Genomic DNA, 14,824 nt, shown 5'->3' with positions numbered 1-14,824 from the left:
TGTGTTGCCTCATTGGCTAATCTGAATGTTTGACTGTTACAAGATTGTGTTCGTCCTTCTTTGTTGAAGAAGACCATGCCATCAGAGAAATGATGACATGACTTGCACTTGACTTTGTTTTGAGTGAGGGAGGGCTGTGCAGGTCACCAGCCTCACTTCTTCTCCAGAGCCATCTGAATCCAGTGACCTGATATTCCTCAGGATGACTGGAGATAACCCAGGATGCAGTGGGAGGCCTTGGGCACTTTAGGCTAAGGTCTTTGCAGACACTCACTTAGGGTGAGGCTATGCTCATTCATTGAATAGGCTTGTTTAAGAGGTAGGCAGGGCATAGCCCCATTAATGAGGTCAAGAAAAAGAAAGACATCAGGCTGGGTGGGAACTAGCAACAGTTACTATTGATAATCACTGTAAAGCTAGGAGAGTCCAGAGGAGCTCTTAGGCAGGGGCCCATTGGAGTCCCAGTTTCAGAGTGCAGTAGGTTTAAAGTTGTCATGACCGGACAAGACAAGCAACAGAATGGAAGGGAAGGAAAGGAGCCAGTAAAACTCAAGTCAACTGGGCATCTTTTGGCCATCCAAATTTACCTTCCTTTGGAGAGAAGAAGGTAGGGGAGGGGCAGGCAGACAGGAGAAGAGCAGTTGAGTTACTCACCTAGCTGGGTCCCCATTCAGCCAGCTGCATCTACTTACAAGGTTGTGTTTGTCCTTCGTTGTCGAAGAAGACCACCATTTCTCTGATGGCATGGTCAGCTGTTACAAGAAAGTAATAGCCGAATGTAGAAAAACAACACCTACTATACTAAATAGTTAGAGGCTGGTGTAGTTGGCACGGTGTATATAGTGCCTTTCCTAGAGTTCAAATTCGTCCTCGGATAACTTAGCTGTGTGAACCTGGGCAAATCACTTAACCTTATTTGCCACAGTTCCTCATCTGTAAAATGAGCTGGAGAAGGAAATGGAAAAACACAAGAGGAGTCCAAATGGGGTGATGAGAGTCAGACAGATTGAACAAGATACTCAAAACTGACTATATGAAAGGTGAATTTTAGTGTAAGGTGGATTTTAGTGTGTGTAAAGTGAATTTTTGCTATTATTTCTCAGAGTTCAGTTTCCCAGGATCCATAGCCATAACAGTCAACAATTCCCAAGTCCTAGATATGAGTTCCCACAGTTATGGTTCAAAACATCTCCACCGCGCCTGCACATAGTTATATAATGATAATATAGACATTCACTGCAGCTGCACTGTGAGATACATTTTGGCTGTTGCTAACAATATGCCTTCTTTGTTGGCCTATAAAATAGGTGGTCACTAGATAGTGAATGGGGAACCCTTAGGGTTGAATGCACAAATGCTGTGTGTGGCTCAACTGACCCCACTGAGGTTTGGTGGGGCAACACTTAGGGTTGAGTGCACTGGAATGCTGTGCTGCCTTGATTGGCCCCCATCAAGGCTTGGGGGGAATCTGTGTTTGCCTCAACTGGCTCCCATTGAGGCTTGAGGGGATTTAGGGGAAACACAAGTTGTGCCTTTCTGAATTGACCCTATTGAGATGTAGGGGTAGTTGCCTCCCCCCCTTCTCACCATCCCCTGTGAGAAGGGTGATTAGGGAATGCTGTAGGAGTTTGTGCTCTGGTTATCAGCAATCCTCTTCTGAGAAAACTAGACTAAAGTAAGATTATTAATCCCTTTTTAGTATTTCCTGTCTGACCAAATCAAGAGTGAACCCGTGCTAGCAGTCCTCAAGTATCCTGTGTTTATCTGTCTTACACTGACATTTTATATAGCATCCTACAGTTTGTAAAGCCTTTTACACAGATTATCTCATTTAAACTTCATAACAACCCCCCTAAGGGACGTGATAAACACTGATTATGGCCAACAAAAATTTCCCTAGCTGGAAATGATTTTTTTCCCCCTCAGATCTTAGAGTGCTTGTCCTGGGTCTCTGCTTTTTTTCTCCTTGTACTTTACCTGTTTGTGCATCCATCTCACCCCCTCCCCCAATACTGTAAATTCCTTTAGGGTAAGTTCTTTGTTTTTCATGGCTGTACATAATATATATATATATATATATATATATATATACACATATGTATATGTGCACACACAGAGTATATGTATATATATATGAAATTAGATATCTGTATATATAATACATACATATTTCTTCTTGCTGTCCTTCAAGGTTTAGCTTAGAGGTATCACAAAGGTGAAACCTTTTAGGATCTCCCCAGTTGTTACACTTTCTTTTCTCAGTTTATCTTGTACATGCTTATTTATATAAATATTGTATCTCCCTAGGAAAATAAGAATTGAGGGCAGAGAGTATTGTTTTTGTCACAGTATCGACAGAGACTAGCATCAGACCTTGCAAGAGAAATGTATTTACTAAATGTTTGTTGTACTGAATGAAAGTTCAGCAGTTCTCAACGATGAGGTAGAAAGGAGTATTAGAGGCAGATAGAGCAAGCAGGATGTTGAGATATGAGACAAGATACAGGATGTGACTACCCAGAAAAGTGATTAAAGAACACTGTGCATTGAAGCCCCACACTGTGGCCTTACCTGTGTGCCTTCACAAAGTACCCGAAATAACCTAACCTGACAGAACAACTTGTCCCCTACTCTTCCCTGTTCCCTTTGCTTATCTGTATAGACTCCAGAGCAGCACCCCTCCTCCCTCTTTCCTGTTCTCCTTGCTTATCTGTGCACCTCCAGACTAAGTGATATTCCAGGCTTTCCAGAGCCATACTTGCCCCTCCTGCCCTCCTCCCCTTAAAAAGCTGTGTTTAAGACCAGACAGCTAACTTGGCCAATTGCTCTGCCTCCTGGGGAAGGCAGGGCTCCTCTCTACCTCCAAAAGGGGAGTAGGGCCTGCTTGGGTGTGTCACCCCAATAAATGCCTTTTTTAAACTTGGAGACTGTCCAAGTGAATTCAGGACATTACAACCCATCTGTCTATATCCTCCATTATTTCTTGGTGGTACCCCAACATTCTTGGGGTGTACCCTGTACTTATCATTTTTGGATGCTTGCTCCATCTGCCTCAAGCTTTCCTTTCTTACCTCATCAACAACCCTTTAAGAAACTGTAGAGGGCTATAGGAAAATTCTATTCTGCTTCCTCTTTTCTTTTTCTCTCTCCTTGCTCCCTTGGCAGTCCCACCTGCACCTCATCTCTGGGCTTATTCTCAAATCTTCACTTGGTCCTTGAGCTCAAGTCCTATCTGGGTGTTTTATTGACATCTCAAACTCAGCATGTGTAAACTATTTTCCTCTTCTTACCTCCTTCACCCCTCCCCTACTTGTCCCTTCTGCTTTTGTTGATGGTAACACAACCATCTAGGCTTAAAACTTCCAAATTATATTTTGACTCTTTGCTCTTCCTTACTTTTAAAATTCCTTAACTGACAAGACCTTTGCCGAGTCACTTAGTCTCTATCAACTTCATGAAATCCTCATTTGCAAAATGTAAATAATAAAACACCTCTGTTACTCATATGATGAGTGTATTGTCAGAATTAAATAATGTCTGCAAAGTGCTTTAAAAACCTTGGTGGTCGTTGTTCTTCCTCAAAATAACATCATTATGTTGGGGTCAAGGTACAGTGTGACCAATATGAGTTTGGAAAATAATACCACAGGTTGGGCACAAATAGTCCCATGTGAACATTTGGAGATGTCTCCACATTTTCTCATCTTACATTTATTTTGAGCACCTTCTTTGTTTCAGACACACCATGCTGGGTGGTCCTGTGCCAGTATCTCCCATACTAAAGTTATTCAGAGAGACCTTGAGAGTGTCCTTGTATCACTGATGGGGTACAGACTCTGGGAACCTACTAGACTCTTCCCACTTAATCTGGCTTTTTGTACCCAAATCTGTTACCCTTAACCTAGCCAGGTCCTCCATGGTCTGTTATCTCCCTAATGCCTCCAGCAGTTTCCCACCCTAGATCTTGATTCTGACCTGTAGTCACTTGGACTCCTCCTAAAGAACCTTTCCTAAACTCCTCCCATCACCCCAGACTATTAGACCACCCCCAGATCCCTCCCACAGTCTTTCTGTATATAAGATCCTTCTTGTCTCCATGAAGGTGCTCAAATTCAACCTAGCTGAGATTCTATCTGGCCTGCAAATGATGAGGCTTCTTAATAGTCTAACCAATATGGTAAATCTTTAGTAAACTTTGTTTTACTTTGGTTGAAAGAAGGCTTGAGTAGAATTCTTTTGGGCAGGGCTCTGGATGTCAGTATTTTCGGGGCCCAAGCACCCCAACCCTCAACATTATGGTTTCCTGACTTGGAATACTGCCAATATCAAGTCCTTCTCCAGACACAACTGGAAGGTATGTAAACCTCCCCCTCTCCTTATCCCCTTCTCAATTTCCAAGTACCTTGGAGGTGCTTTTCAGGGTTGGTAGGTTAGATAGCTAGGAGGCTGTCTGGTACAGTTCTTGGTTCCAGTGGTTATGTTGGACCTGGGCACACTTTCTGAAGCTTGGAGGACAGGGACAGATGCCCTGTTTGGTAGTGTATGCCCAGTTTTTTCAATTTTCTCGGTGCTAGGGAATTGGGGAAACTTCAGGTACCTTTTTGTGTTTTTCTGTCTTTGTTTTTGAGGTAATTTCTCTAAAGAACTTAAAGAAAAAGTTGGTCTTATTTTACCACACTGTTTGGGACTTTAAAAATTAATACTCTCTTGCAGTTAGAATTAACTGCTGCCAAGAAGGAAAATGGATAATATTCCTGCATTATGCATTCCTGCATAATGGCCTGTGTCAAGGTCTTTCAGGAACCCTGTTCTCAGAAAAGATTGTAAGATGTTCATAGCTACAACCACTCCTCAAAGGGGAAATGGGGGTCAAGTGTACATTTTTGGTGACCCCCTACTTAGGGCCCCCAGGGTCTCACCACCCCCTCATTCCCACCACCTCCCCAATTCCTACCCCATCCCACTCTCCCCCAACCACAGGTCTTGCTGAAGTACTTCCCCTTCTCTCCCCCTCTTCAGCTCCTCCTCCTGAGGCAACACCTACTCAAGCTCCATCCCCACAGCAGTCTCTGGAGTACTTATTACCCCCTTTCCCTCCTCAGGTACCAGCTAATCTTTCTTCTTGCCAGCTGGATCCCCTGGCCTTGCAGCCTAATCCAATTCAGCTAGCATTCCCACAGCCCCTGTTCTCACAGTGCCTTTAGGGCTTTTTCCCCGAGGGAAGTCCTGCCTCAGTGGGACAGTTAGAGTGCATATCCCATTTTCCATCTTAGATCTTCCCACTAAGTTTACTGAGGGTTTTAGAGACATATCCCTACAATTTGAGCTTTCTTGGAATGATTTTCATGGTCCTCTTCTCTACTTGTACCATTAAGGAGAAAAGGAGAATCTGGGAACACGCCTCAAAGTTTGGCAATCATTTGGCTAGCAATGACCCCACAAAATATACCCCTGGAATAACTGCTGTTGCCATTAGTGACCTAGGATGGGATTATCAAAAGAGTGAGGATAGAGGAAAGAGAGACCATATGATAATTTGCCTGTTAGAAGGTCCTGCATTTCAAAAGCAAATAAATTTTCAAAAAGGGAAATTAAAAAGCATACAAATTTGGATCCTGATTCTATAGAAGGGGCAGCAATCCTTAGCATGTATTTTATTAATCAGTCTGCCCCAGATATTAGGAGGAAACTGCAGAAATTGGCAGTAGGACCCCAAACCCCTCAGGCCCAATTACTGGAGACAGCCTTTGGAGTCTTTAACAACAGAGACCAACAGAGAAAGGGTTAGAGCTAGAACATGCTCAATTCTTGGTTGCTGCCATGACCAGGAAAAGACCCAGGGAGTACCTCCTCCAGGGTGCCCCCTTGGAAGAAGCCTGGCTACTTGGGCAGTGGGGAAACTTGCTTTGCATGTCACAGGTAGGGTCACTGGTCCAAGGAGTGCCCCTCCACGGTGTATCCCCCACTCCCCAAGGAGCCCCAGGAACCAACGCCTGTGGAACCATGTCCATGTGACCAGGAGATACATTGGAGGAAAGATAGTTTCCATGGTTGTAAAAGTGATGGAGCTGATGGGGTGCTTGGGTGCATGTGCTTGGACCCCAATTCTAAAATCACATTTCTCCCTAGCCTCAAAATATACTTAAGAGTATTTTTCCCTCTGTTTAAGGATGTGACCCTTAACCACAGATACTATCTTGAATAATGGAACTGATGCTTGGGTGCATATGCTTGGGCCCCAATTCTATAATCATATTTATCTTTAAAAATCACACTTCTTCCTCGCCTTAAAACACTATCCCAGGCAGTTTCTCCGCAGTCCAAGGACAAAGCCTGCCCCAGCAAAAACTCTTCTCTCTCTTCCTGATACAGCAGCCAGTTACACCTATAAAACTGGTCTGAACCAGCTGCATACTGACTGAATGGGCTGTGCACAGAGTCATAACGACATTTACTACTCACTGAGCCAATCGTATGTATCCTAGACTTAGACATATGTATACTCCCTTACATTTATCTTGTCCAACAAGACATTGATGAGAGCAACCTGGGTATTTCTCAGTCAGCCTTGACCTCTAGTTGACAGTGATATTTCAGGTCTAAAACCACATCTCTGTGCAGCCCCTCCTTGGGCTATTTCTTGATGAACTCTGGGTCAAATACCTGCACAGTAGATACTAAAAATGCATGTTCCTTTAAAAACTAACCACTCCTTAACTACTCCCTAATCCTGTCCTGAATCACCAAGTCATCATACTTGGCACATGCTTCACTAGAGAATATCCTATATAAACTTTACCTGTACCCCTCTAAGGTTGCAGTTTCCCTAAGAACTCTTGCCCGCTGAAAAGTGTAATAAATCTTTACTTTGACCTCAACAATGCTTGAGTCTGCGAATTCATTCCAGGCGACCTGACCCTGGTACTCTGATCTTTGTGGGGGCCTCACCCCACCCCCTGCCTTCCAGCCCTCATCAGAACTTTTTTCCATATCTTTAATATTTTGTGGATATATACTACATTATGGCATGTTAATGGTAAAGAAAAAACATATCCTGGGTCATAATTTCAGTTGACACTTTGTCAACTCTCTTATTGTATTTACAACTTCAATTGTAATTGCAAATTCATAAGATTTCTTTCTCATGGTATTGTTAAACACATATAGAAACCGCAAATCTGAGGAACACAGACATCCTGGGATTGTCCTAACACAGATTTAAGCCTGGTTATTCTTGTATTAGACAGTCAGAACTTGTGTTTTGGCTCCTTGTACAAGTTTGCTAGTTTAGACTAGCTTAAAAGGAATAAACTATATGCATTAACATTGACTAGCCTTTTTGCTTCTTCAACCAAACTTTCAGGTCCACAGACCAAATGGTGAAATTGGGCAGCCAGTTTTCTCTAGTTAAACCTCCCATCTCCCTTTTCCCTCTGTTCATCAGACCTCCCCATGTTCGCCTGGAAGTGTGGGTGGGAGACAGTTGAGCCAATTGTTTGGGATCAGGGAACTCCTCCACAAGCTACTCTACCCACCCCAGCTGTTGTTCACTTTCAAGATTCTAAAGTATTCTCCCATTGCAGTCAATATCCAATTAAGCCCAAGGTCTGGGAGGGAATGCAATCATTAATTGCTACTCAAGGCCCTGACTCACTCCTTCTAGGATGGGGCCCCAAGCATTTGAGACTCTGAAAGCTAAATTGACCATCACTCCAGCATTAGCTCTATCTAATCTTGAAGAACCTTTCACTCTGTAGGTTGATGAAAGGAGAGGACAGGCTTTGGGAGTCCTAACCCATTTCTTAGGACTTGACCCCAGGCCAGTTGATGTTTTTACTGACTCAAAATATGTTTTCCATGTTCTACATGCCCATGGAGCGATTTGGAAAGAAAGGGGATATCTGACAGCAAAAATCTCCCCTATCAAACATGCCCTTTTATATTTTAGTCTTGCCATAGTCATCTTTAATTCTCTCCAGAGAAACTGTCCTTTCTCTATACTCTTTTTGTGCCTATTTGTCCTCATTTGCTTAACCTCCTTGCCAGGTTTGAGTGGAATGAAGTTAGTGAAGACTTCTCAGTGCTTAACAAAAGGCTTTTAGTAGATGGTTAGGCCTAAGTTTCTGTTTCCCAGAAATCATGTGACTTTTGGGAATATGAAACTTATCCCCCCTTTGGGTTGCCATATCAGCATAACACAACCTCCCTTACCCCCTTGAGTTGCCACATCAACATAATGTCTATGGGTTATTCCACTGCTACCTTGTCCCCTATTCACAGGGTAGACTGTTGCATTTAGATTGTGAGTCTGCCTCCCAGACAATGGGAGTAAAAGGCCAGCAGCAGAGTGGGATCTGCCTTAGGGCTATATAATTTCTATTTTTGCCTTCTGTAATTGCCTCACTCTCCTGATTACTTATCAAAGAGGAGATGCCCTTTCTTGTGAGATAGTAATAAAATCTGACTGCTTTGCTTCTACCTTGAGAAGTCTCTGATTTTTATGGGATTCAGTGGTCTCTGACCCACACAGGTTTGTCTTTTCCAGAGTATAAACCATCAACTTCCAGATGACTCCTCAGGCTATGTACCCTTGAACAGGACCCAGCAAGGCAGGGACAGCAGTTTCAGAAGCTGAGACCTTTGACCCTTACCCCCAAAAGAATTTGGGTCCCATTTGTTTGGGGGGGAATGATGGGGTACAGACTCTGGGAACCTCCTTGAATATTCCCACTTAATCTGGCTTTTTATACCTAAATCTGTTACCCATAACCTAGTCTGGCCCTCCACTGTCATCTCCCTACTACCTCCAGCAGTTTCCCACCCTTGATCACATCAGAATCCCACTCTCTTGATTCTGACCTGTAGTCACCCCAGTCCCTTTAAAATCCTCCTTGGACTCCTCAAAACCCTCCCTAAAGTACTTCTCCCATCACCTTAGACTACAAGACCACCCCAGATCCTTCCCACAGTTGTCTTTCTGTATATAAGATCCTTTTTGTCTCCATGAAGAAGGTGCTCAGATTCAATCTAGCTGAGATTCAAGGAGAAGAAAGTGATGTTGCTATCCTTGTACAGCCCTCCCTCACTCAAATCAAAGTCAACTGCAAGTCATGTCATCATCTTGATGTCATGGTCCTCTTCAAGAATGAAGGACAGACACAGCAATAAGCTGATATTCCATCTGGCCTGCTTGTCAATATGAGCAACTCAAATGCTGAGGCTTATTAAGAATCTACCCAATATAGCAAATCTTTAATAAACTTTGTTTTACTTTGTTTAAAAGAAGTCTTGGGTGGAAATCATTTGGACAGGACCTGCGGTGTGTCAGTATTTTAGGGTCCCAAGCACCGGAACTCTCAACATTATGGTTCCTTGATCTCAACATCACTTTTTTCTCACCTTGTGAGTGCTTGCCTTGTGTGAGCAAAACCTCAACATACTATAAAAGTCATCTATTCTCATTAAGCTTCACTAGATTTTAGTAGGTGCCTACTATATGTACAAAGCATTGTATTAGGTGATGGATATACAAAGGGTGAGTCAGGTTTAAATCCTAACTCAGACACATTAACTGTGTGACCCTGGACTAGTGATCTAACCCCTTTCACCCTCAGTTTCCCAGTTGGTAAAATGGAGCCCCAGGCCTAAGCCTCCAAGGCTTATTGTTTAGGTTCTGATGGCTTAGAATGAGTGTAAATAGTAATTATTTTCCAGGGGGGCAAAAAACTTTGAGGCTTTTCCCCTCCCAGATTGATTCTTTTGTGATGGTAAATTTACCATTATATAAATTTACCTAAATTAGGCCATCTTTTGTCTCAGTTCTCACCTAGCCCTTAGTCATTGAATGGGTATACCCTCAGACAAACTGAGGCCTGGAAAAGATCTTAATTTGGAATGCCCAAGGTCATCCATTGCATCAACTATCATCCAGGCTTTTGCCTTGCCACTGGACTTTGATGACTGAAGGAGAGAGTGAGCCTGATGACTTTGGGCTAGTCTTCCTCACTTAAATCTAATTCATGCACAAGTCAAGACATCACCCTTATGATGTCATTGATCCTGTTTGAGAACAAAGGACAAACAACCACACACCTGGAATGCTCCCCTTTCATATCCATCTAACTAGTTTCCCTGATTTCCTCTTAAGTCCCAACTAAAATCCTACCTTCTCCAGAAATCTCAATTCCTCTTAATTCTAGTGCCATCCCACCGTTAATCATTTCCTACTTATCTTGCACATAGCTTGTTTGTACATATTTGTTTGCTGTCTCTCCCATTATATTGGGAACTCCTTGAGGGCAGGGACAACTTTTTCCCTCTTTTTGTATCCCCAGTGCATAGCACATTGTAGGCACTTAATAAATTATTGACTGATTAAATGTAAGCATTGGGGATAAAAGTATAAAGAATGAAACAATTTCTGTTTCTAAGGAGTTAATATTCTAATGAAGGAGCAAGTACATCTTTTACACACACCCACACCCACACCCACACCCCATAAATACAAAGCGAATACATACAAATATTTAAGAAGTAATAGAATATAAAGTAGTTTGAGAGGGAAGACATTAGCATCTGGGGGCATCAGGAAAGGCAGAAGATGGTGCCTTAGCTGCAATTTAAAGAAAGAGGGACTCTTAGGTAGAGGTAAGGAGAGAATAGATTCCAGGAATGGAGAATGACTAGTGCAGAGGCTGGGAGATGGCTGGAATAGGAGATGGGGTGGTATATGTGTGAAGCAGAGGGCAGGCCAGTTTGTCTGGATGGAAGAGGGCAGAAGGGGGAGTAATGTCCATTGAATCTAGAAAGACAGGTTAAAGTCAGGTTGTTTCGAGTTTTAACAGCTAACCAGATTATATTTTATCTGGGAGGTAAGAGCCTCTGGAGTTGTCCGAATAGGGGCATTAGATGGTTAGTTTGTTCTTGGGGAAAATTACTTTGGCAGTAGTATATAGGATGAATAGGAGTAGTCTAAGGTAGTAGCTGTGTGAGCAGGCATAAAGGGTCAGATGGGGGAAATGGGAAGGTAGAGAAAGCAAGATCTGGCTACTGATTGGATATGAAAGGTTGAAGGAAAGTGAGTTTAGGATGATGCTATTTCAAATCTGAAACACTAAAAATGATCATGTCTTCAATAGAAATAGGGAAGTTTAGAATAGGGGAATTTGGAATGTGAGTTCAGTTTTAGAGATGCTTAGTTATTTAATATATCTCTGGAACACCCAGTTTATAATGCTCAACAAAAGCAGCTGATATGGAACTGAAAGTGAGAGCAGAGACTGGGATTAGAAATATATGTATATAATACACAAATACATCTATATGTATACATATGTATATATAAATATGTATATGTGTGCATATATATAGTCTGCATAGCCATGAAGGATAATTAAAGCCATAGTGACTAATGAGGTTAACAAATGAGAGAATGAACTGCTCCTCCTATTCTTTTTTTAAGTTCTTTATTATAAGGGATGAGGAATCTCTAGGCAGAGGAGAGATTAAGGATAAATTAGGAAATTAAATGATTCAAAAACAATATATCAATAAAATTTTTAAACATTATCACCAGGAAACTCATTATTATGGAAATTGCTTCAATTATGGTATTTATACTTCATTAGAACTCTCTGCCCTCGTGGAGAGTTGTGAGGAGCAAAAAACTCCCCAAAGCCTCCATTTTAAAAAGAGTCCAGTGAACTCTTTATTTCCCATCAGCTGCATTCTTTGGATTCTACTCCATCATCATCATCATCATCATCATCATCATCATGATGCCTTCATGCTTGGTATCTCCCTCCACTCCCACCTCCCCTCAGCTTCCTCTTGTGTGTTGTTTGATTGTAAGCTCCTAGAGGAAAGGAACTATTTTTCCTTTTCTTATTTGTATCTCTAGCACTTAGCACATTTCCTGGCATATAGTAAGTGCTTAATAAATGTTTATTATTCATATGTTCAAAGCGACAATAATACCAAAAACCTATAAGCAACCCAAATAGCCTGCAAAAGAACTGAGACTTGGCTGATTTACTTGGCACCTAGCAAATTCTTCATTCAGAATTTTAGAATAGCTTTTAAGGAAAGGAAAAAAGGAAACAAAGCATGTTGTCATAGGATTATCAAGTTGTCCCAAATTATCACCATTGCAGGGTCTCAAAAGTTTCTCTGGAAGGGCTTAAAGTTATATCTAGATATATTTAGTCAGAGTGCAAATTCAGCAAATATTAAATACTGTGAGAAGTGTTCAGGGAGATACAAATTTAGGTGAGTCTAGTGAGGTATGAGACACTAACACAGATAGCTATAATACGTACATTGTATTATATGTATTCTGGGCCAGGCCATTCATACTTTGGACTGGAATATAATGAAATATTCATGGACCGAAAAATTCAACAAAAATAAATTTACTTACTTTCTCTCTCTAAATGGGAACTAGTCCAGCCTACATACAATGAAATTACATTACTGGTTCAAGCCCTAGTCCCTTAGATCAACCAAACCCTGATGGTACCCCTCCACCAGGATGTCATTCCTACCACACCCTGTTCCTTGATGTCAAGATCCCTAAAATCTGCAAGGGGAGCTTCTACCACATAAATGTCCATAACACCCCTCTTCAACAGCTCAGAACCAGAGATATGAAAAACTTACCATAGGCAACACTGAAGGAGATAAATATTAGTGGAAAAAAAGTAAAAATAAAGATATTAAACAATATCAAAATACCCTAAGTTGGGCAGGGTGATATGACAAATGCTTTACAGTGGGTGTCCTGATATAAAACAGTAATGAAAATCAAGAGCACCAGTACCATATCACCAATGATGATACCTCTGACAGTCATGAACCCCCATCACAGGTCAGGAACATCTGAAGCAAGGTAACTAGGATGTCATAAACTTCTTGTATGCAGCCTGTTCCAGGGCCTGCCTGAGTTGATATTGAGAACTTGCCCTATGCTGCCACCTATTCAATGTTTTCTAGTCCACTGGCTCAAATCTCCCTCTCCATGGAAGTCCTGTCAGAACGTGATCCCAAATTCTTGCCCTTTAAAGGTATCTACTTCAGCATTACTCTTCTTTTTCCCTGGGGATTTTCCCTGAGGGGTCTCTCACCTTCATCCAAGGACTCAGGATTACTACCAAGAAGCATAAGGAATTTTCTTTTTTTCCAGGAGAATAATTATGTAAAGAACTTCACTTTTCCCATGTCATTAGAAAGTAAAGAACCATTCCACCCCTTGATCAACCTTTTTCTAGAAAGGAGTCACCTAACTATAGGGTGTGGGGTGGAGTAAGACCTGCCAATTAAGGGGTACGTGAACAGTTTGTTTTTTCCTAGGACATACAAAACCTTTTGAGGTGAAAAAATTTCAAGGTTGGAGTGATTCTTAGCAGGGGTCACAATAAGGGTGGAGAAAGTGTGTGTGTGTGTGTGTGTGTGTGTGTGATTCTGGACTATATCTAAAAGTAGTTGATCCTTATCAGTTAAGTCTTAGAGACTAGATCTAAGTAATCTTGTAGAATGTTGCTAATTTATTATAGTTACAACTTCTGGAGGGTAGGAGATATCCCAGAATGATCAAGGCGATGATAATAAAGCTTTTGTTTCAAAAGTCCTTTCTGACATTCAACAATGCCAGATGTCTGAGGAATATACAGGATATGAAAAACCCAGTGAATATAATGGACATGGGGTCAATTTATGATCTCTATTGTAAAATGGGTGCCCTAATCAGAGGTAGGGAGAGACACATAGGGAAGAAGAATATATTCTTAAGGAACATATGGTGGGATATGTTCTTAAAGAACATATTTGACTGATACTATAATGTCATATATCCTGAATAATTATTAACTTCTGTAAGAGCAAACTTTTTGTCCTGAGATGGGAAAGAAGGCCAGCGTAATCAATTTGCTAGTTGGAGGCAGGTTGGAAATCACTCATGGCATACTGATCTTTCAGAAATGAATGCCCCAATCAGCATGAGGTATATTGCTGCACAGAAGTAGTTGTCTCATCCTTAGTGGATCATAAGGTCCTACAACTACTGCAACATGGCATTGTGGCCCTTATGTCCATATTTATAATGCACACATATCATTTTCATGAGGGCACTGTATGTGCTCATAACTGTAAGTGGTAGGAAGCATGGCAAATTCCTCCTTTGTTTCTGACTCCAAAAAGAACCTTTGGTTGTCCAATCCTTTTTGCTTCTAGGCTGTAGATCACCTAGTCAGACTCTTGGCCACCACCTAGGAATCAGTATAAATGAAGCTCTTATCTGCTCCATTCCTCATGGCTTCCTCACAGGCTGTCTTGTGACTTGCAGCTTAGTCCATTGGGAAGATTTGTCATTCCCATTCCTCAAGGCATTCTCCTATATTGGATTAATAGAGAAAGTGAGGTCCAATCAATTGTATATAGAGCTATTGGTTTACCTAGTAAGATGGTTCCTCAAAAGCTAAGTCCTTATAGACGGGCCCACTGATTTAGAGAGGAAAGCAAAACATTGGAACTGGTAATCAATTCTACACTACTAGCAAAATTACAACCTTTTCATGAAGGACACTAACACCACAGAGGCCTGGGTGAGCACAACTTCCCATTTCCATTTAAGAGTGAAAGTCACTCATCTTGTTAGAGCGACCATCTTGCATCAGTCAATTCATAATGTACAATTCTTTTTTTTTTTTTAAATATAGTTCAGTTCATAATGAAGGGTGATGGCATGACCTAAACTCATCTATAGTTAAGTCCCAGTAATAGGTAAGCAACTAATTTTCAAAAGTAGCAGCATAATGAGTGGACACTTTGG

At 41.5% G+C, this 14,824-nt stretch overlaps 1 long non-coding RNA gene across 1 annotated transcript in view; it reads left to right on the top strand.

Annotated features, from left to right (window-relative positions):
- The first annotated feature begins 4,244 nt into the window (after positions 1-4,244).
- LOC140525869 (uncharacterized) overlaps positions 4,245-14,824 on the top strand; it is a 39,835-nt gene continuing 29,255 nt past the window's right edge. Inside the window, exon 1 of the long non-coding RNA XR_011974142.1 lies at positions 4,245-4,354. This is a non-coding gene — a long non-coding RNA (uncharacterized lncRNA). The remainder of the gene's footprint in view (positions 4,355-14,824) is intronic.

This window comes from Notamacropus eugenii, chromosome 2 (assembly GCF_028372415.1).
Source record: "Notamacropus eugenii isolate mMacEug1 chromosome 2, mMacEug1.pri_v2, whole genome shotgun sequence".
Classification (NCBI taxonomy): domain Eukaryota; kingdom Metazoa; phylum Chordata; class Mammalia; order Diprotodontia; family Macropodidae; genus Notamacropus; species Notamacropus eugenii.
This window is presented reverse-complemented; position numbering and strand designations above follow the sequence as displayed.